The sequence below is a fragment of the Vanacampus margaritifer genome, chromosome 4 (genome assembly GCF_051991255.1).
Source record: "Vanacampus margaritifer isolate UIUO_Vmar chromosome 4, RoL_Vmar_1.0, whole genome shotgun sequence".
Taxonomy (NCBI): Eukaryota; Metazoa; Chordata; class Actinopteri; order Syngnathiformes; family Syngnathidae; genus Vanacampus; species Vanacampus margaritifer.
In genome coordinates, this window is record NC_135435.1 from 4,771,045 (window position 1) to 4,792,908 (window position 21,864).

The window sequence follows — 21,864 nt, forward strand, 5'->3', positions numbered from 1 at the left end:
GTCTCTGTGGGCTGTGTGAACTGGGGCGGTAACAAACCAATTACGAATGGGATGGTTTGGCAGATGGCCGGAAAATGTTGCGCCGGCGTGGAGCGGTACGTTAAAAGTCTCCCCGCCCATGGAAAATGCATGGACACAGATCTGTGGGCTGGGAGATTTGGGGCACTAACTAACCCATTTTGAATGGGATGGGATGGCAGAAGGCCGGAAAATATTGCAAAAGATGGTGAACTATGCCCGAGCAGGGCGAACCCAGAGGAAACTCTGGTGGAGGCCCGCAGCGGTCCTGTCGTTGTACCGCTGGTAACGAGCTTGATCGGCCAACGTGATACCCACAGGGTGTGTGTCTAATAAACTTCTCCCTGAAAAAGAGATCTGTTGCATGGCGGTACAGGTGTCCGATGAAGGTGTCAGAAAGTGCACGGACACAGAGGCGTCTCTGTAGGCTGAGTGAATTGGGGCAGTAACAAACCCATTACAAATGGGATGGTTTGGCATACGGCCAGAAAATGTTGCGCCGGCGTGGAACGGGATGTTAAAAGTCTCCCCGCCCATGGAAAATGCATGGACACAGAGGCGTCTCTGTGGGCTGAGAGATTTTGGGCAATAACTAACCCATTATGAATGGGATGGGATGACAGAAGTACGGGAAATGTTGCAAAAGATGGTGAACTATGCCCGAGCAGGGCGAACCCAGAGGAAACTCTGGTGGAGGCCCGCAGCGGTCCTGTCGTTGTACCGCTGGCAACGAGCTTGATCTGCCAACGTGATTCCCACAGGGTGTGTGTCTAATAAACTTCTCCCTGAAAAAGAGATCTGTTGCATGGCGGTACAGGTGTCCGATGAAGGTGTCAGAAAGTGCACGGACACAGAGGCGTCTCTGTGGGCTGAGTGAATTGGGAAAGTAACAAACCCATTACGAATGGGATGGTTTGGCATACGGCCAGAAAATGTTGCACCGGCATGGAGCGGGAAATTAAAAGTCTACCCTGCCCATGGAAAATCCATGGTCACAGAGGTGTCTCTGTGGGCTGGGAGATTTGGGGCAATAACTAACCCATTATGAAAGAGATGGGATGGCAGAAGGCCAGAAAATGTTGCAAAAGGTGGTGAACGATGCCCGAGCAGGGTGAACCCAGAGGAAACTCTGGTGGAGGCCGGCAGCGGTCCTGTCATTGTACCGCTGGTAACGGGCTTGATCGGCCAACGTGATGCCCACAGGGTGTGTGTCTAATAAACTACTCTCTGAAAAAGAGATCTGTTGCGTGGCGGTACAGGTGTCCGATGAAGGTGTCAGAAAGTGCACGGACACAGAGGCGTCTCTGTGGGCTGAGTGAACTTGGGCAGTAACAAACCCATTACGAATGGGATGGTTTGGCAGACGGCCGGAAAATGATGCGCCGGCGTGGAGCGGGACGTTAAAAGTCTCCCCGCCCATGGAAAATGCATGGACACAGAGGTGTTTCTGTGGGCTGAGAGATTTTGGGCAATAACTAACCCATTATAAATGGGATGGGATGGCAGAAGGCCGGAAAATGTTGCAAAAGATGGTGAACTATGCCCGAGCAGGGCGAACCCAGGGGAAACTCTGGTGGAGGCCCGCAGCAGTCCTGTCGTACCGCTGGTAACTTGCTTGATCTGACAACGTGATGCCCACAGGGTGTGTGTCTAAAAAACGTCTCCCTGAAAAAGATATCTGTTGCGTGGCGGTACAGGTGTCCGATGAAGGTGTCAGAAAGTATACGGACACAGAAGCGTCTCTGTGGGCTGAGTAAACTGGGTCAGTAACAAACCCATTACGAATGGGATGGTTTGGCAGACGGCCGGAAAATGTTGTGCCGGCGTGGAGGGGGACGTTAAAAGTCTCCCCGCCCATGGAAAATCCATGGACACACAGGTGTCTCTGTGGGCTGGGAGATTTGGGGCAATAACTAACCCATTATGAATGGGATGGGATGGCAGAAGGCCGGAAAATGTTGCAAAAGATGGTGAACTATGCCCGAGCAGGGCGAACCCAGAGGAAACTCTGGTGGAGACCCACAGCGGTCCTGTCGTTGTACCGCTGGTAACGAGCTTGATTGGCCAACGTGATGCCCACAGGGTGTGTGTCTAATAAACTTCTCCCTGAAAAAGATATTTGTTGCGTGGCGGTACAGGTGTCCGATGAAGGTGTCAGAAAGTGCACGGACACAGAGGCGTCTCTGTGGGCTTAGTGAACTGGGGCAGTAACAAACCCATTACGAATGGGATGGTTTGGCAGACGGCCGGAAAATGTTGCGCCAGCATGAAGCGGGACGTTAAATGTCTCCCCGCCCATGGAAAATGCATGGACACAGAGGCGTCTCTGTGGGCTGGGAGATTTGGGGCAATAACTAACCCATTATTAATGGGATGGGATTGCAGAAGGCCGGAAAATGTTGCAAAAGATGGTGAACTATGCCCGAGCAGGGCAAACCCAGAAAAAACTGGTGGAGGCCCGCAGCGGTCCTGTCGTACCGCTGGTAACGAGCTTGACCGGCCTACGTGATGCCCACAGGATGTGTGTCTAATAAACCTCTCCCTGAAAAAGATATCTGTTGCGTGGCGGTATAGGTGTCTGATGAAGGTGTCAGAAAGTGCACGGACACAGAGGCGTCTCTGTGGGCTGAGTGAACTGGGGCAGTAACAAACCCATTACGAATGGGATGGTTTGGCAGACGGCCGGAAAATGTTGCGCCGGCGTGGAGCGGGACGTTAAAAGTCTCCCCTGCCCATGGAAAATGCATGGACACAGAGGTGTCTCTGTGGGCTGGGAGGTTTGGGGCAATAACTAACCCATTATGAATGGGATGGGATGGCAGAAGGCCGGAAAATGTTGCAAAAGATGGTGAACTATGCCCGAGCAGGGCGAACCCAGAGGAAACTCTGGTGGAGACCCACAGCGGTCCTGTCGTTGAACCGCTGGTAACGAGCTTGATCGGCCAACGTGATGCCCACAGGGTGTGTGTCTAATAAACTTCTCCCTGAAAAAGATATTTGTTGCGTGGCGGTACAGGTGTCCAATGAAGGTGTCAGAAAGTGCACGGACACAGAGGCGTCTCTGTGAGCTGAGTAAACTGGGGCAGTAACAAACCCATTACGAATGGGATGGTTTGGCAGACGGCCGGAAAACGTTGCGCCGGCATGGAGTGGGACGTTAAATGTCTCCCCGCCCATGGAAAATGCATGGACACAGAGGTGTCTCTGTGGGCTGGGAGATTTGGGGCAATAACTAACCCATTATGAATGGGATGGGATTGCAGAAGGCCGGAAAATGTTGCAAAAGATGGTGAACTATGCCCGAGCAGGGCGAACACAGAGGAAACTCTGGTGGAGGCCCACAGCGGTCCTGATGTTGTACCGCTGGTAACGTGCTTGACCGGCCAACGTGATGCCCACAGGATGTTTGTCTAATAAACCTCCCCCTGAAAAAGAGATCTGTTGCATTGCGGTACAGGTGTCAGAAAGGGCACGGACACAGAGGCGTCTCTGTGGATTGTGTGAACTGGGGCAGTAACAAACCCATTACGAATGGGATGGTTTAGCAGATGGCCGGAAAATGTTGCAAAAGATGGTGAACTATTCCCGAGCAGGGCGAACCCAGAGGAAACTCTGGTGGAGGCCCGCAGCGGTCCTGTCGTTGTACCGCTGGTAACGAGCTTGATCGGCCAACGTGATGCCCACAGGGTGTGTCTCTAATAAACTCCCTGAAAAAGAGATCTGTTGTGTGGCGGTACAGGTGTCCGATAAAGGTGTCAGAAAGTGTACGGACACACAGGCGTCTCTGTGGGCTGTGTGAACTGGGGCAGTAACAAACCCATTACGAATGGGATGGTTTGGCAGACGGCTGGAAAATGTTGCGCCGGCGTGGAGCGGGACGTTAAAAGTCTCCCCGCCCATGGAAAATGCATGGACACAGATCTGTGGGCTGGGAGATTTGGGGCAATAAATAACCCATTATGAATGGGATGGGATGGCAGAAGGCCGTAAAATGTTGCAAAAGATGGTGAACTATGCCCGAGCAGGGCGAACCCAGAGGAAACTCTGGTGGAGGCCCGCAGCGGTCCTGTCGTTGTACCGCTGGTAACGAGCTTGAACGGCCAACGTAATGCCCACAGGGTGTGTGTCTAATAAACCTCTCCCTGAAAAAGAGGTCTGTTGCGTGGCGGTACAGGTGTCCGATGAAGGTGTCAGAAAGTGCACGGACACAGAGGCGTCTCTCTGGGCTGAGTGAACTGGGGCAGTAACAAACCCATCTCGAATGGGATGGTTTGGCAGACGGCTGGAAAATGTTGCGCCGGCGTGGAGCAGGACATTAAAAGTCTCCCCTGCCCATGGAAAATCCATGGACACACAGGTGTCTCTGTGGGCTGGGAGATTTGGGGCAATAACTAACCCATTATGAATGGGATGGGATAGCAGTAGGCCGGAAAATATTGCAAAAGATGGTGAACTATGCCCGAGCAGGGCGAACCCAGAAAAAACTCTGGTGGAGGCCCGCAGCGGTCCTGTCGTTGTACCGCTGGTAAAGAGCTTGATCGGCCAACGTGATGCCCACAGAATGTGTGTCTAATAAACCTCTCCCTGAAAAAGAGATCTGTTGCGTGGCGGTACAGGTGTCCGATGAAGGTGTCAGAAAGTGCACGGACACAGAAGCGTCTCTGTGGGCTGTGTGAACTGGGGCGGTAACAAACCAATTACGAATGGGATGGTTTGGCAGATGGCCGGAAAATGTTGCGCCGGCGTGGAGCGGTACGTTAAAAGTCTCCCCGCCCATGGAAAATGCATGGACACAGATCTGTGGGCTGGGAGATTTGGGGCACTAACTAACCCATTTTGAATGGGATGGGATGGCAGAAGGCCGGAAAATATTGCAAAAGATGGTGAACTATGCCCGAGCAGGGCGAACCCAGAGGAAACTCTGGTGGAGGCCCGCAGCGGTCCTGTCGTTGTACCGCTGGTAACGAGCTTGATCGGCCAACGTGATTCCCACAGGGTGTGTGTCTAATAAACTTCTCCCTGAAAAAGAGATCTGTTGCATGGCGGTACAGGTGTCCGATGAAGGTGTCAGAAAGTGCACGGACACAGAGGCGTCTCTGTGGGCTGAGTGAATTGGGGCAGTAACAAACCCATTACAAATGGGATGGTTTGGCATACGGCCAGAAAATGTTGCGCCGGCGTGGAACGGGATGTTAAAAGTCTCCCCGCCCATGGAAAATGCATGGACACAGAGGCGTCTCTGTGGGCTGAGAGATTTTGGGCAATAACTAACCCATTATGAATGGGATGGGATGACAGAAGTACGGGAAATGTTGCAAAAGATGGTGAACTATGCCCGAGCAGGGCGAACCCAGAGGAAACTCTGGTGGAGGCCCGCAGCGGTCCTGTCGTTGTACCGCTGGCAACGAGCTTGATCTGCCAACGTGATTCCCACAGGGTGTGTGTCTAATAAACTTCTCCCTGAAAAAGAGATCTGTTGCATGGCGGTACAGGTGTCCGATGAAGGTGTCAGAAAGTGCACGGACACAGAGGCGTCTCTGTGGGCTGAGTGCATTGGGAAAGTAACAAACCCATTACGAATGGGATGGTTTGGCATACGGCCAGAAAATGTTGCACCGGCATGGAGCGGGAAATTAAAAGTCTACCCTGCCCATGGAAAATCCATGGTCACAGAGGTGTCTCTGTGGGCTGGGAGATTTGGGGCAATAACTAACCCATTATGAAAGAGATGGGATGGCAGAAGGGCAGAAAATGTTGCAAAAGATGGTGAACGATGCCCGAGCAGGGTGAACCCAGAGGAAACTCTGGTGGAGGCCGGCAGCGGTCCTGTCATTGTACCGCTGGTAACGGGCTTGATCGGCCAACGTGATGCCCACAGGGTGTGTGTCTAATAAACTACTCTCTGAAAAAGAGATCTGTTGCGTGGCGGTACAGGTGTCCGATGAAGGTGTCAGAAAGTGCACAGACACAGAGGCGTCTCTGTGGGCTGAGTGAACTTGGGCAGTAACAAACCCATTACGAATGGGATGGTTTGGCAGACGGCCGGAAAATGATGCGCCGGCGTGGAGCGGGACGTTAAAAGTCTCCCCGCCCATGGAAAATGCATGGACACAGAGGTGTTTCTGTGGGCTGAGAGATTTTGGGCAATAACTAACCCATTATAAATGGGATGGGATGGCAGAAGGCCGGAAAATGTTGCAAAAGATGGTGAACTATGCCCGAGCAGGGCGAACCCAGGGGAAACTCTGGTGGAGGCCCGCAGCAGTCCTGTCGTACCGCTGGTAACTTGCTTGATCTGACAACGTGATGCCCACAGGGTGTGTGTCTAAAAAACGTCTCCCTGAAAAAGATATCTGTTGCGTGGCGGTACAGGTGTCCGATGAAGGTGTCAGAAAGTATACGGACACAGAAGCGTCTCTGTGGGCTGAGTAAACTGGGTCAGTAACAAACCCATTACGAATGGGATGGTTTGGCAGACGGCCGGAAAATGTTGTGCCGGCGTGGAGGGGGACGTTAAAAGTCTCCCCGCCCATGGAAAATCCATGGACACACAGGTGTCTCTGTGGGCTGGGAGATTTGGGGCAATAACTAACCCATTATGAATGGGATGGGATGGCAGAAGGCCGGAAAATGTTGCAAAAGATGGTGAACTATGCCCGAGCAGGGCGAACCCAGAGGAAACTCTGGTGGAGACCCACAGCGGTCCTGTCGTTGTACCGCTGGTAACGAGCTTGATTGGCCAACGTGATGCCCACAGGGTGTGTGTCTAATAAACTTCTCCCTGAAAAAGATATTTGTTGCGTGGCGGTACAGGTGTCCGATGAAGGTGTCAGAAAGTGCACGGACACAGAGGCGTCTCTGTGGGCTTAGTGAACTGGGGCAGTAACAAACCCATTACGAATGGGATGGTTTGGCAGACGGCCGGAAAATGTTGCGCCAGCATGAAGCGGGACGTTAAATGTCTCCCCGCCCATGGAAAATGCATGGACACAGAGGCGTCTCTGTGGGCTGGGAGATTTGGGGCAATAACTAACCCATTATTAATGGGATGGGATTGCAGAAGGCCGGAAAATGTTGCAAAAGATGGTGAACTATGCCCGAGCAGGGCGAACACAGAGGAAACTCTGGTGGAGGCCCGCAGCGGTCCTGTCGTTGTACCGCTGATAAATAGCTTGATCGGACAACGTGATGCCCACAGGGTGTGTGTCTAAAAAACCTCTCCCTGAAAAAAGAGATCTGTTGCGTGACGGTACAGGTGTCCGATGAAGGTGTCAGCAAGTATACGGACACAGAAGAGTCTTTGTGGGCTGAGTGAACTGGGGCAGTAACAAACCCATTACGAATGGGATGGTTTGGCAGACGGCCAGAAAATAATGCGCCGGCGTGGAGTCGGACGTTAAAAGTCTCCCCTTTCCATGGAAAATGCATGGACACAGAGGTGTCTCTGTGGGCTGGGAGATTTGGGGCAATAACTAACCCATTATGAATGGGATGGGATGGCTTAAGGCCGGAAAATGTTGCAAAAGATGGTGAACTATGCCCGAGCAGGGCGAACCCAGAGGAAACTCTGGTGGAGGCCCGCAGCGGTCCTGTCGTTGTACCGCTGGTAACAAGCTTGACCGGCCAACGTGATGCCCACAGGATGTTTGTCTAATAAACCTCCCCCTGAAAAAGAGATCTGTTGCGTGGCGGTACAGGTGTCCGATAAAGGTGTCAGAAATTGCACGGACACAGAGGTGTCTCTGTGGATTGTGTGAACTGGGGCAGTAACAAACCCATTACGAATGGGATGGTTTGGCAGACGGAGGAAACTCTGGTGGAGGCCCGCAGCGGTCCTGTCGTTGTACCGCTGGTAACGAGCTTGATCGGCCAACGTGATGCCCACAGGATGTTTGTCTAATAAACCTCTCCCTGAAAAAGATATCTGTTGCGTGGCGGTACAGGTGTCTGATCAAGGTGTCAGAAAGTGCACGGACACAGAGGCGTCTCTGTGGGCTGAGGGAACTGGGGCAGTAACAAACCCATTACGAATGGAATGGTTTGGCAGACGGCCGGAAAATGTTGCGCCGGCGTGGAGCGGGACGCTAAAAGTCTCCCCTGCCCATGGAAAATGCATGGACACAGAGGTGTCTCTGTGGGCTGGGAGATTTGGGGCAATAACTAACCCATTATGAATGGGATGGGATGGCAGAAGGCCGGAAAATGTTGCAAAAGATGGTGAACTATGCCCGAGCAGGGCGAACCCAGAGGAAACTCTGGTGGAGACCCACAGCGGTCCTGTCGTTGAACCGCTGGTAACGAGCTTGATCGGCCAACGTGATGCCCACAGGGTGTGTGTCTAATAAACTTCTCCCTGAAAAAGATATTTGTTGCGTGGCGGTACAGGTGTCCAATGAAGGTGTCAGAAAGTGCACGGACACAGAGGCGTCTCTGTGAGCTGAGTAAACTGGGGCAGTAACAAACCCATTACGAATGGGATGGTTTGGCAGACGGCCGGAAAATGTTGCGCCGGCATGGAGTGGGACGTTAAATGTCTCCCCGCCCATGGAAAATGCATGGACACAGAGGTGTCTCTGTGGGCTGGGAGATTTGGGGCAATAACTAACCCATTATGAATGGGATGGGATTGCAGAAGGCCGGAAAATGTTGCAAAAGATGGTGAACTATGCCCGAGCAGGGCGAACACAGAGGAAACTCTGGTGGAGGCCCACAGCGGTCCTGAAGTTGTACCGCTGGTAACGTGCTTGACCGGCCATCGTGATGCCCACAGGATGTTTGTCTAATAAACCTCCCCCTGAAAAAGAGATCTGTTGCATTGCGGTACAGGTGTCAGAAAGGGCAAGGAAACAGAGGCGTCTCTGTGGATTGTGTGAACTGGGGCAGTAACAAACCCATTACGAATGGGATGGTTTAGCAGATGGCCGGAAAATGTTGCAAAAGATGGTGAACTATGCCCGAGCAGGGCGAACCCAGAGGAAACTCTGGTGGAGGCCCGCAGCGGTCCTGTCGTTGTACCGCTGGTAACGAGCTTGATCGGCCAACGTGATGCCCACAGGGTGTGTGTCTAATAAACCTCTCCCTGAAAAAGAGATCTGTTGCGTGGCGGTACAGGTGTCCGATGAAGGTGTCAGAAAGTGCACGGACACAGAAGCGTCTCTGTGGGCTGTGTGAACTGGGGCGGTAACAAAACAATTACGAATGGGATGGTTTGGCAGATGGCCGGAAAATGTTGCGCCGGCATGGAGCGGTACGTTTAAAGTCTCCCCGCCCATGGAAAATGCATGGACACACAGGTGTCTCTGTGGGCTGGGAGATTTGGGGCAATAACTAACCCATTTTGAATGGGATGGGATGGCAGAAGGCCGGAAAATATTGCAAAAGATGGTGAACTATGCCCGAGCAGGGCGAACCCAGAGGAAACTCTGGTGGAGGCCCGCAGCGGTCCTGTCGTTGTACCGCTGGTAACGAGCTTGATCGGCCAACGTGATTCCCACAGGGTGTGTGTCTAATAAACTTCTCCCTGAAAAAGAGATCTGTTGCATGGCGTTACAGGTGTCCGATGAAGGTGTCAGAAAGTGCACGGACATAGAGGCGTCTCTGTGGGCTGAGTGAATTGGGGCAGTAACAAACCCATTACGAATGGGATGGTTTGGCATACGGCCAGAAAATGTTGCACCGGCATGGAGCGGGAAATTAAAAGTCTACCCTGCCCATGGAAAATCCATGGACTCAGAAGTGTCTCTGTGGGCTGGGAGATTTGGGGCAATAACTAACCCATTATGAAAGAGATGGGATGGCAGAAGGCCAGAAAATGTTGCAAAAGATGGTGAACGATGCCCGAGCAGGGTGAACCCAGAGGAAACTCTGGTGGAGGCCGGCAGCGGTCCTGTCATTGTACCGCTGGTAACGGGCTTGATCGGCCAACGTGATGCCCACAGGGTGTGTGTCTAATAAACTACTCTCTGAAAAAGAGATCTGTTGCGTGGCGGTACAGGTGTCCGATGAAGGTGTCAGAAAGTGCACGGACACAGAGGCGTCTCTGTGGGCTGAGTGAACTGGGGCAGTAACAAACCCATTACGAATGGGATGGTTTGGCAGACGGCCGGAAAATGATGCGCCGGCGTGGAGCGGGACGTTAAAAGTCTCCCCGCCCATGGAAAATGCATGGACACAGAGGTGTTTCTGTGGGCTGAGAGATTTGGGGCAGTAACTAACCCATTATAAATGGGATGGGATGGCAGAAGGCCGGAAAATGTTGCAAAAGATGGTGAACTATGCCCGAGCAGGGCGAACCCAGGGGAAACTCTGGTGGAGGCCCGCAGCAGTCCTGTCGTACCGCTGGTAACTAGCTTGATCGGACAACGTGATGCCCACAGGGTGTGTGTCTAAAAAACGTCTCCCTGAAAAAGATATCTGTTGCGTGGCGGTACAGGTGTCCGATGAAGGTGTCAGAAAGTATACGGACACAGAAGCGTCTCTGTGGGCTGAGTGAACTGGGGCAGTAACAAACCCATTACGAATGGGATGGTTTGGCAGACGGCCGGAAAATGTTGTGCCGGCGTGGAGGGGGACGTTAAAAGTCTCCCCGCCCATGGAAAATGCATGGACACAGAGGTGTCTCTGTGGGCTGGGAGATTTGGGGCAATAACTAACCCATTATGAATGGGATGGGATGGCAGAAGGCCGGAAAATGTTGCAAAAGATGGTGAACTATGCCCGAGCAGGGCGAACCCAGAGGAAACTCTGGTGGAGGCCCGCAGCGGTCCTGTCGTTGTACCGCTGGTAACGAGCTTGATCGGCCAACCTGATGCCCACAAGGTGTGTGTCTAATAAACTTCTCCCTGAAAAAGAGGTCTGTTGCGTGGCGGTACAGGTGTCCGATGAAGGTGTCAGAAAGTGCACAGACACAGAGGCGTCTCTGTGGATTGTGTGAACTGGGGCAGTAACAAACCCATTACGAATGGGATGGTTTGGCAGATGGCCGGAAAATGTTGCGCCGGCGTGGAGCGGGACGTTAAAAGTCTCCCCGCCCATGGAAAATGCATGGACACAGATCTGTGGGCTGGGAGATTTGGGGCAATAACTAACCCATTATGAATGGGATTGGATGGCAGAAGGCCGTAAAATGTTGCAAAAGATGGTGAACTATGCCCGAGCAGGGTGAACCCAGAAGAAACTCTGGTGGAGGCTCACAGTGGTCCTGTCGTTGTACCGCTGGTAACGAGCTTGATCGGCCAACGTGATGCCCACAGGTTGTGGGTCTAATAAACTTCTCCCTGAAAAAGATATCTGTTGCGTGGCGGTACAGGTATCCGATGAAGGTGTCAGAAAGTGCACGGACACAGAGGCGTCTCTGTGGGCTGAGTGAACTGGGGCAGTAACAAACCCATTACGAATGGGATGGTTTGGCAGACGGCCGGAAAATGTTGCGCCGGCGTATAAAGGGACGTTAAAAGTCTCCCCGCCCATGGAAAATGCATGGACACAGAGGCGTCTCTGTGGGCTGAGAGATTTGGGGCAATAACTCACACATTATGAATGGGATGGGATGACAGAAGTACGGGAAATGTTGCAAAAGATGGTGAACTATGCCCGAGCAGGGTGAACCCAGAAGAAACTCTGGTGGAGGCTCACAGTGGTCCTGTCGTTGTACCGCTGGTAACGAGCTTGATCGGCCAACGTGATGCCCACAGGGTGTGTCTCTAATAAACTTCTCCCTGAAAAAGAGATCTGTTGCGTCGCGGTACAGGTCTCCGATAAAGGTGTCAGAAAGTGAACGGACACAGAGGCGTCTCTGTGGATTGTGTGAACTGGGGCAGTAACAAACCCATTACGAATGGGATGGTTTGGCAGACGGCCGGAAAATGTTGCGCCGGCGTGGAGGGGGACGTTAAAAGTCTCCCCGCCCATGGAAAATGCATGGACACAGAGGTGTCTCTGTGGGCTGGGAGATTTGGGGCAATAACTAACTCATAATGAATGAGATGGGATGGCAGACGGCCGGAAAATGTTGCAAAAGATGGTGAACTATGCCCGAGCAGTGCGAACCCAGAGGAAACTCTGGTGGAGGCCCGCAGCGGTCCTGTCGTTGTACCGCTGGTAACGAGCTTGATCGGCCAACGTGATTCCCACAGGGTGTGTGTCTAATAAACTTCTCCCTGAAAAAGAGGTCTGTTGCGTGGCGGTACAGGTGTCCGATGTAGGTGTCAGAAAGTGCACGGACACAGAGGCGTCTCTGTGGGCTGAGTGAACTGGGGCAGTAACAAACCCATTACGAATGGGATGGTTTGGCAGACGGCCGGAAAATAATGCGCCGGCATGGAGCCGGACGTTAAAAGTCTCTCCTGCCCATGGAAAATGCATGGACACAGAGGTGTCTCTGTGGGCTGGGAGATTTGGGGCAATAACTAACCCATTATGAAAGGGATGGGATGGCAGTAGGCCGGAAAATGTTGCAAAAGATAGTGAACTATGCCCGAGCAGGGCGAACCCAGAGGAAACTCTGATGGAGGCCCGCAGCGGTCCTGTCGTTGTACCGCTGGTAACAAGCTTGACCGGCCAACGTGATGCCCACAGGATGTTTGTCTAATAAACCTCCCCCTGAAAAAGAGATCTGTTGCGTAGCGGCACAGGTGTCCGATGAAGGTGTCAGAAAGTGCACGAACACAGAGGCGTCTCTGTGGGCTGAGTGAACTGGGGCAGTAACAAACCCATTACGAATGGGATGGTTTGGCAGACGGCCGGAAAATGTTGCGCCGGCGTGGAAAGGGACGTTAAAAGTCTCCCCGCCCATGGAAAATGCATGGACACAGAGGCGTCTCTGTGGGCTGAGAGATTTGGGGCAATAACTCACACATTTTGAATGGGATGGGATGACAGAAGTACGGGAAATGTTGCAAAAGATGGTGAACTATGCCCGAGCAGGGTGAACCCAGAAGAAACTCTGGTGGAGGCTCACAGTGGTCCTGTCGTTGTACCGCTGGTAACGAGCTTGATCGGCCAACGTGATGCCCACAGGGTGTGTCTCTAATAAACTTCTCCCTGAAAAAGAGATCTGTTGCGTGGCGGTACAGGTGTCCGATAAAGGTGTCAGAAAGTGAACGGACACAGAGGCGTCTCTGTGGATTGTGTGAACTGGGGCAGTAACAAACCCATTACGAATGGGATGGTTTGGCAGACGGCCGGAAAATGTTGCGCCGGCGTGGAGCGGGACGTTAAAAGTCTCCCCGCCCATGGAAAATGCATGGACACAGATCTGTGGGCTGGGAGATTTGGGGCAATAACTAACCCATTATGAATGGGATTGGATGGCAGAAGGCCGTAAAATGTTGCAAAAGATGGTGAACTATGCCCGAGCAGGGTGAACCCAGAAGAAACTCTGGTGGAGGCTCACAGTGGTCCTGTCGTTGTACCGCTGGTAACGAGCTTGATCGGCCAACGTGATGCCCACAGGTTGTGGGTCTAATAAACTTCTCCCTGAAAAAGATATCTGTTGCGTGGCGGTACAGGTGTCCGATGAAGGTGTCAGAAAGTGCACGGACACAGAGGCGTCTCTGTGGGCTGAGTGAACTGGGGCAGTAACAAACCCATTACGAATGGGATGGTTTGGCAGACGGCCGGAAAATAATGCGCCGGCATGGAGCCGGACGTTAAAAGTCTCTCCTGCCCATGGAAAATGCATGGACACAGAGGTGTCTCTGTGGGCTGGGAGATTTGGGGCAATAACTAACCCATTATGAAAGGGATGGGATGGCAGTAGGCCGGAAAATGTTGCAAAAGATAGTGAACTATGCCCGAGCAGGGCGAACCCAGAGGAAACTCTGATGGAGGCCCGCAGCGGTCCTGTCGTTGTACCGCTGGTAACAAGCTTGACCGGCCAACGTGATGCCCACAGGATGTTTGTCTAATAAACCTCCCCCTGAAAAAGAGATCTGTTGCGTGGCGGCACAGGTGTCCGATGAAGGTGTCAGAAAGTGCACGAACACAGAGGCGTCTCTGTGGGCTGAGTGAACTGGGGCAGTAACAAACCCATTACGAATGGGATGGTTTGGCAGACGGCCGGAAAATGTTGCGCCTGCGTGGAAAGGGACGTTAAAAGTCTCCCCGCCCATGCAAAATGCATGGACACAGAGGCGTCTCTGTGGGCTGAGAGATTTGGGGCAATAACTAACACATTATGAATGGGATGGGATGACAGAAGTACGGGAAATGTTGCAAAAGATGGTGAACTATGCCCGAGCAGTGCGAACCCAGAGGAAACTCTGGTGGAGGCCCGCAGCGGTCCTGTCGTTGTACCGCTAGTAACGAGCTTGATCGGCCAACGTGATTCCCACAAGGTGTGTGTCTAATAAATTTCTCCCTGAAAAAGAGATCTGTTGCATGGCGGTACAGGTGTCCGATGAAGGTGTCAGAAAGTGCACGGACACAAAGGCGTCTCTCTGGGCTGAGTGAACTGGGGCAGTAACAAACCCATTACGAATGGGATGGTTTGGCAGACGGCCGGAAAATGTTGCGCCGGCGTTGAGCAGGACATTAAAAGTCTCCCCTGCCCATGGAAAATCCATGGACACACAGGTGTCTCTGTGGGCTGGGAGATTTGGGGCAATAACTAACCCATTATGAATGGGATGGGATGGCAGAAGGCCGGAAAATATTGCAAAAGATCGTGAACTATGCCCGAGCAGGGCGAACCCAGAAAAAACTGCTGGAGGCCCGCAGTGGTCCTGTCGTTGTACCGCTGGTAACGAGCTTGATCGGCCAACGTGATGCCCACAGGTTGTGTCTCTAATAAACTCCCTGAAAAAGAGATCTGTTGCGTGGCGGTACAGGTGTCCGATAAAGGTGTCAGAAAGTGAACGGACACAGAGGCGTCTCTGTGGATTGTGTGAACTGGGGCAGTAACAAACCAATTACGAATGTGATGGTTTGGCAGATGGCCGGAAAATGTTGCGCCGGCGTGGAGCGGTACGTTAAAAGTCTCCCCGCCCATGGAAAATGCATGGACACAGATTTGTGGGCTGGGAGATTTGGGGCAATAACTAACCCATTATGAATGGGATGGGATGGCAGAAGGCCGGAAAATATTGCAAAAGATCGTGAACTATGCCCGAGCAGGGCGAACCCAGAAAAAACTCTGCTGGAGGCCCGCAGTGGTCCTGTCGTTGTACCGCTGGTAACGAGCTTGATCGGCCAACGTGATGCCCACAGGGTGTGTCTCTAATAAACTCCCTGAAAAAGAGATCTGTTGTTTGGCGGTACAGGTGTCCGATAAAGGTGTCAGAAAGTGCACGGACACACAGGCGTCTCTGTGGGCTGTGTGAACTGGGGCAGTAACAAACCCATTACGAATGGGATGGTTTGGCAGACGGCCGGAAAATGTTGCGCCGGCGTGGAGCGGGACGTTAAAAGTCTCCCCGCCCATGGAAAATGCATGGACACAGATCTGTGGGCTGGGAGATTTGGGGCAATAACTAACCCATTATGAATGGGATGGGATGGCAGAAGGCTGGAAAATGTTGAAAAAGATGGTGAACTATGCCCGAGCAGGGCGAACCCATAGGAAACTCTGGTGGCGGCCCAAAGCGGTCCTGTCGTTGTACCGCTGGTAACGAGCTTGATCGCTCAACGTGATGCCCACAGGGTGTGTGTCTAATAAACCTCTCCCTGAACAAGAGATCTGTTGCGTGGCGGTACAGGTGTCCAATGAAGATGTCATAAAGTGCACGGACACAGAGGCGTCTCTCTGGGCTGAGTGAACTGGGGCAGTAACAAACCCATTACGAATGGGATGGTTTGGCAGACGGCCGGAAAATGTTGCGCCGCCGTGGAGCGGGACGTTAAAAGTCTCCCCGCCCATGGAAAATGCATGGACACAGAGGCGTCTCTGTGGGCTGGGAGATTTGGGGCAATAACTAACCCATTATGAATGGGATGGGATGGCAGAAGGCCGGAAAATGTTGCAAAAGATGGTGAACTATGCCCGAGCAGGGCGAACCCAGAGTAAACTCTGGTGGAGGCCCGCAGCGGTCCTGTCGTTGTACCGCTGGTAACGAGCTTGACCGGCCAACGTGATGCCCACAGGGTGTTTGTCTATTAAACCTCTCCCTGAAAAAGAGATCTGTTGCGTGGCGGTACAGGTTTCTGATGAAGGTGTCAGAAAGTGCACGGACACAGAGGCGTCTCTGTGGAATGAGTGAACTGGGGCAGTAACAAACCCCGTTACGAATGGGATGGTTGGGCAGACGGCCGGAAAATGTTGCGCCGGCGTGGAGCAGGACGTTAAAAGTCTCCCCGCCCATGGAAAATGCATGGACACAGAGGCGTCTCTGTGGGCTGAGTGAACTGGGGCAGTAACAAACACATTACGAATGGGATGGTTTGGCAGACGGCCGGAAAATGTTGCGGCGGCGTGGAGCGGGACTTTAAAAGTCTCCCCGCCCATGGAAAATGCATGGACACAGAGGTGTCTCTGTGGTTTGGGAGATTTGGGGCAATAACTAACCCATAATGAATGAGATGGAATGGCAGAAGGCCGGAAAATGTTGCAAAAGATGTTGAACTATGCCCGAGTAGGGCGAACCCAGAGGAAACTCATGTGGAGGCCCGCAGCGGTCCTGTCGTTGTACAGCTGGTAACGAGCTTGATCGGCCAACGTGATGCCCACAGGGTGTGTGTCTAATAAACTTCTCCCTGAAAAAGAGATCTGTTGCGTGGCGGTACAGGTGTCCGATGAAGGTGTCAGAAAGTGCACGGACACAGAGGAGTCTCTGTGGGCTGAGTGAACTGGGGCAGTAACAAACCCATTTAGAATGCAATCGTTTGGCAGACGGCCAGAAAATGTTGCGTCGGCGTGGAGCGGGACGTTAAAAGTCTCCCCGCCCATGGAAAATGCATGGACAGAGAGGCGTCTCTGTGGGCTGGGAGATTTGGGGCAATAACTAACCCATTATGAATGGGATGGGATGGCAGAAGGCCGGAAAATGTTGCAAAAGATGGTGAACTATGCCCGAGCAGGGCGAACCCAGAGGAAACTCTGGTGGAGGCCCGCAGCGGTCCTGTCGTTGTACCGCTGCTAACGAGCTTGACCGGCCAACGTGATGCCCATAGGGTGTGTGTCTAATAAACCTCTCCCTGAAAAAGAGATCTATTGCGTGGCGGTACAGGTGTCCGATGAAGGTGTCAGAAAGTGCACGGACACAGAGGTGTCTCTGTGGGCTGAGTGAACTGGGGTAGTAACAAACCCATTACGAATGGGATGGTTTGGCAGACGGCCGGAAAATGTTGCGCCGCCGTGGAGCGGGACGTTAAAAGTCTCCCCTGCCCATGGAAAATGCATGGACACAGAGGTGTCTCTGTGGGCTGGGAGATTTGGGGCAATAACTAACCCATTATGAATGGGATGGGATGGCAGAAGGCTGGAAAATGTTGAAAAAGATGGTGAACTATGCCCGAGCAGGGCGAACCCATAGGAAACTCTGGTGGAGGCCCAAAGCGGTCCTGTCGTTGTACCGCTGGTAACGAGCTTGATTGCTCAACGTGATGCCCACAGGGTGTGTGTCTAATAAACCTCTCCCTGAACAAGAGATCTGTTGCGTGGCGGTACAGGTGTCCAATGAAGGTGTCAGAAAGTGCACGGACACAGAGGCGTCTCTGTGGGTTGAGTGAACTGGGGCAGTAACAAACCCATTTAGATAGGGATGGTTTGGCAGACGGCCGGAAAATGTTGCGCCGGCGTGGAGCGGGACGTTAAGTCTTTCCTGCCCATGGAAAATGCATGGACACAGAGGTGTCTCTGTGGGCTGGGAGATTTGGGGCAATAACTAACCCATTATGAATGGAATGGGATGGCAGAAGACCGGAAAATGTTGCTAAAGATGGTGAACTATGCCCGAGCAGGGCGAACACAGAGGAAACTCTGGTGGAGGCCTGCAGTGGTCCTGTCATTGTACCGCTGGTAACGAGCTTGATCGGACAATGTGATGCCCACAGAGTGTGTGTCTAATAAACCTCTCCCTGAAAAAGAGATCTGTTACGTGGCGTTACAGGTGTCCGATGAAGGTGTCAGAAAGTGCACGGACACAGAGGCGTCTCTGTGGGCTGGAAGATTTGGGGCAATAACTAACCCATAATGATTGAGATGGGATGGCAGAAGGCCGGAAAATGTTGCAAAAGATGTTGAACTATGCCCGAGTAGGGCAAACCCAGAGGAAACTCTGGTGGAAGCCCGCAGTGGTCCTGTCGTTGTACCGCTGGTAACGAGCTTGATCGGCCAACGTGATGCCCACAGGGTGTGTGTCTAATAAACTTCTCCCTGAAAAAGATATCTGTTGCGTGGCGGTACAGGTGTCCGATGAAGGTGTCACAAAGTGCGCGGACACAGAGGCGTCTCTGTGGGCTGAGTGAACTGGGGCAGTAACAAACCCATTACGAATGGGATGGTTTAGCAGACGGCCGGAAAATGTTGCGCCGGCGTGGAGCGGGACTTTAAAAGTCTCCCCACCCATGGAAAATAAACTGACACAGAGGCGTCTCTGTGGGCTGGGAGATTTGGGGCAATAACTAACCCATTATGAATGGGGTGGCAGAAGGCCGGAAAATGTTGCAAAAGATGGTGAACTATGCCCGAGCAGGGCGAACGCAGAAGAAACTCTGGTGCAGGCCCAAAGCGGTCCTGTCGTTGTACCGCTGGTAACGAGCTTGATCGCTCAACGTGATGCCCACAGGGTGTGTGTCTAATAAACCTCTCCCTGAAAAAGAGATCTGTTGCGTGGCGGTACAGGTGTCTGATGAAGGTGTCACAAAGTGCGCGGACACAGAGGCGTCTCTGTGGGCTGAGTGAACTGGGGCAGTAACAAACCCATTACGAATGGGATGGTTTGACAGACGGACGGAAAATGTTGCGCCGCCGTGGAGCGGGACGTTAAAAGTCTCCCTGCCCATGGAAAATGTATGGACACAGAGGCGTCTCTGTGGGCTGGGAGATTTGGGGCAATAACTAACCCATTATGAATGGGATGGCAGAAGGCCGGAAAATGTTGCAAAAGATGGTGAACTATGCCCGAGCAGGGCGAACCCAGAGGAAACTCTTGTGGAGGCCCGCAGCGGTCCTGTCGTTGTACCGCTGGTAACAAGCTTGACCGGCCAACGTGATGCCCACAGGGTGTTTGTTTAATAAACCTCTCCCTGAAAAAGAGATCTGTTGCGTGGCGGTACAGGTGTCCGATGAAGGTTTCAGAAAATGCACGGACACAGAGGCGTCTCTGTGGGCTGAGTGAACTGGGGCAGTAACAAACCCATTACGAATGGGATGGTTTGGCAGACGGACGGAAAATGTTGTGCCGGCGTGGAGCGGGACGTTAAAAGTCTCCCCGCCCATGGAAAATGCATGGACATAGAGGCGTCTCTGTGGGCTGGGAGATTTGGGGCAATAACTAACCCATTATGAATGCGATGGGATGGCAGAAGGCCGGAAAATGTTGCAAAAAATGGTGAACTATGCCGGAGCAGGGCGAACCCCAGGGCCGTTAGTCCCGGGACGACTGTCTACCCCCCAACAGGCTAACGCTTCGTCAAAAAAAGCCAGAGGAAAACCTGGTGGGACTTCCGCAGTGGTCTTGACGTGTCCCGCTGTTAATGAGTTTGCTGGGCCAACGCAGCGCCTAAGAGAATTGTCTCTGATTAACTGCTCCCTGAACAAGACATGAGTTGTGTGACTGTACAGGAGTCCGATAAAGGTGCAAGCAAGTGCCCAAATACAGAGGAGTCTCTGTGGGCTGATAGAACTGGGGCGGTAACTAGCCTATTACAAATGGGATGGGGAAAAAGAGAGAGCAATGATGACATGTGAATCGGTAAGATTACGAATGAACAACACTGACTCTCTCTCTCTCTCAAAAAAAGGTAACGATTTTGCTGGGCCAAAGCCAAATATGTTGTGCTTGCGCGTGGCTGGGGTTTAGGTCTACCCGGTACCCGGGTACAGTAGTGTCTCTGTGGGCTGAGAAAACATAGGTCGTAACTAACCCATTACGAATGGGGTGGATTGGTAAAAGGCCAGAAAATGTTGCGCCGGAGTGGGGCTAGCCGTTTAAAGACTCCTCACCCGTGGAAAGTGCCCGGCTACAGAGGCCTGTGGGTTGAGAGCCCTGTGGCGGTACCTAACTCATTCCAAATTGGATAAGATGGCAGAAGGCTGGAAAATGTTGCGCTGGCACGGGGCCGGGCGTTAAAAGTTTTCCCGCCCACCAATAGTGCCCGGATACAGAGGCGTCTCTGTGGTCTGAGAGAACCTAACTCATTACGAATGTGATGGGGATGGCACAGGGCCAGAAAATGTTGCCCTGGCGCGGGGCCGGGTGTTTAATGTCTTCACGCCCGCCAAAAGTGCCTGGATACAGAGGCGTCTCTGTGGGTTCAGAGATCTGGGACAGTACTTAACCCATTACAAATGGGATGCTATGGCAGAAGGCCTTAAAATTTTGCACTGGCGCGGAAAGTGCCTATATACAGAGGTTGGTACCTAACCCATTACGAATGTAATGTGATTGGATGGCAGAAGGCTAGAAAATGTTGCACTGGCGCATGGCCGAGCGTTAGGTTCCCCCACCCGCGGAAAGTGCCTCGATACAGAGGCGTCTCTGTGGGCTGAGAGAAAAGGCGCGGTAATTAACCCATTGCAAATGGGTTGGGTTGGCAGACGGCCGGAAAATGTTGTGCTGGCGCCTGGCCTCGTGCTAGGTTTCCCCACCCGTGGAAAGTGCCCGGATACAGAAGTGTCTCTGTGGGCTGAGAGAACTAGGGCGGTACCTAACCCGTTACAAATGGGTTGGGATGGCAGAAGGCCGGAAAATGTTGTGCTGGCGCGTGGCCTTGTGCTAGGTTTCCCCACCCGTGGAAAGTGCCCGGGATACAGAGGAGTCTCTGTGGGCTGAGAGAAAAGGGGCAGTAATTAACCCATTACAAATCGGATGGATTGGCAAAAAGCCGGAAAATGTTGCTCTGCGAAAAGTGCGCGGATACAGAGACATATCTGTGGTCCGAGAGAACTGGGGCAAGTGCAATTTTGCAAACAGACCAAACCAAATTGTACAAATTGGTGCATCTAATTGGGTTCAGCAATTAGGTTAAATTTTGGTTAAAGCTTAATTTGTCCCTTTTCTCCCCATTCCACATTACAGCAACAACAGTTTTGTTAGCCAGCAAAACTTTAATTTACCTCATTGGGACATCTGTCGGTTCAACAACAGAATATGGCCTTCAATCAATCAGCCTATCTATAAAATCATGCATTTAATCGATGTGAATTATAAAAGGGGGGCCGGGCTGCAGTCGCAGGGGAGAATGAAGCAGACTTGGTCGACTGAGACCAAGCTTTTGGGATAGTAATTGATAATTTTTGGATCAGAATTGACAAGCCAGATGCTTTATTTATCATTCTGAACACATTTCAAACATTACAGCGATCGTAAAGTTAAAGAATCCGCTAAGCTTACTAATTAGCTAAACTTAGTTGGCTACAGAAATTACACACATCATTCATTTGAGATAGACATACAGGTTGTGTACAAAGATAAACAACAGGAGTTATTTGATGTCAGTCAAGTACATAGAGTCCGTGTATGTCCCAAATTATGTCGACTTCAGATTAATTAGGAGCGGCAGGATTCTTGAGAATAACCATACAACTTCCAAGGGGCGTTGTTTCCCCAAAAAACACATGGCTAATTCCTGTGGATAGGCCAGACCATAAAAGAGGGTCTGGGGACTGCTTATCAGACAGGATTTCAGGTCTGTCGGAGCTGTGGTATGCGTTTCCTGGGGGTTATAAAACGAAGTCCAGTCCCTGCT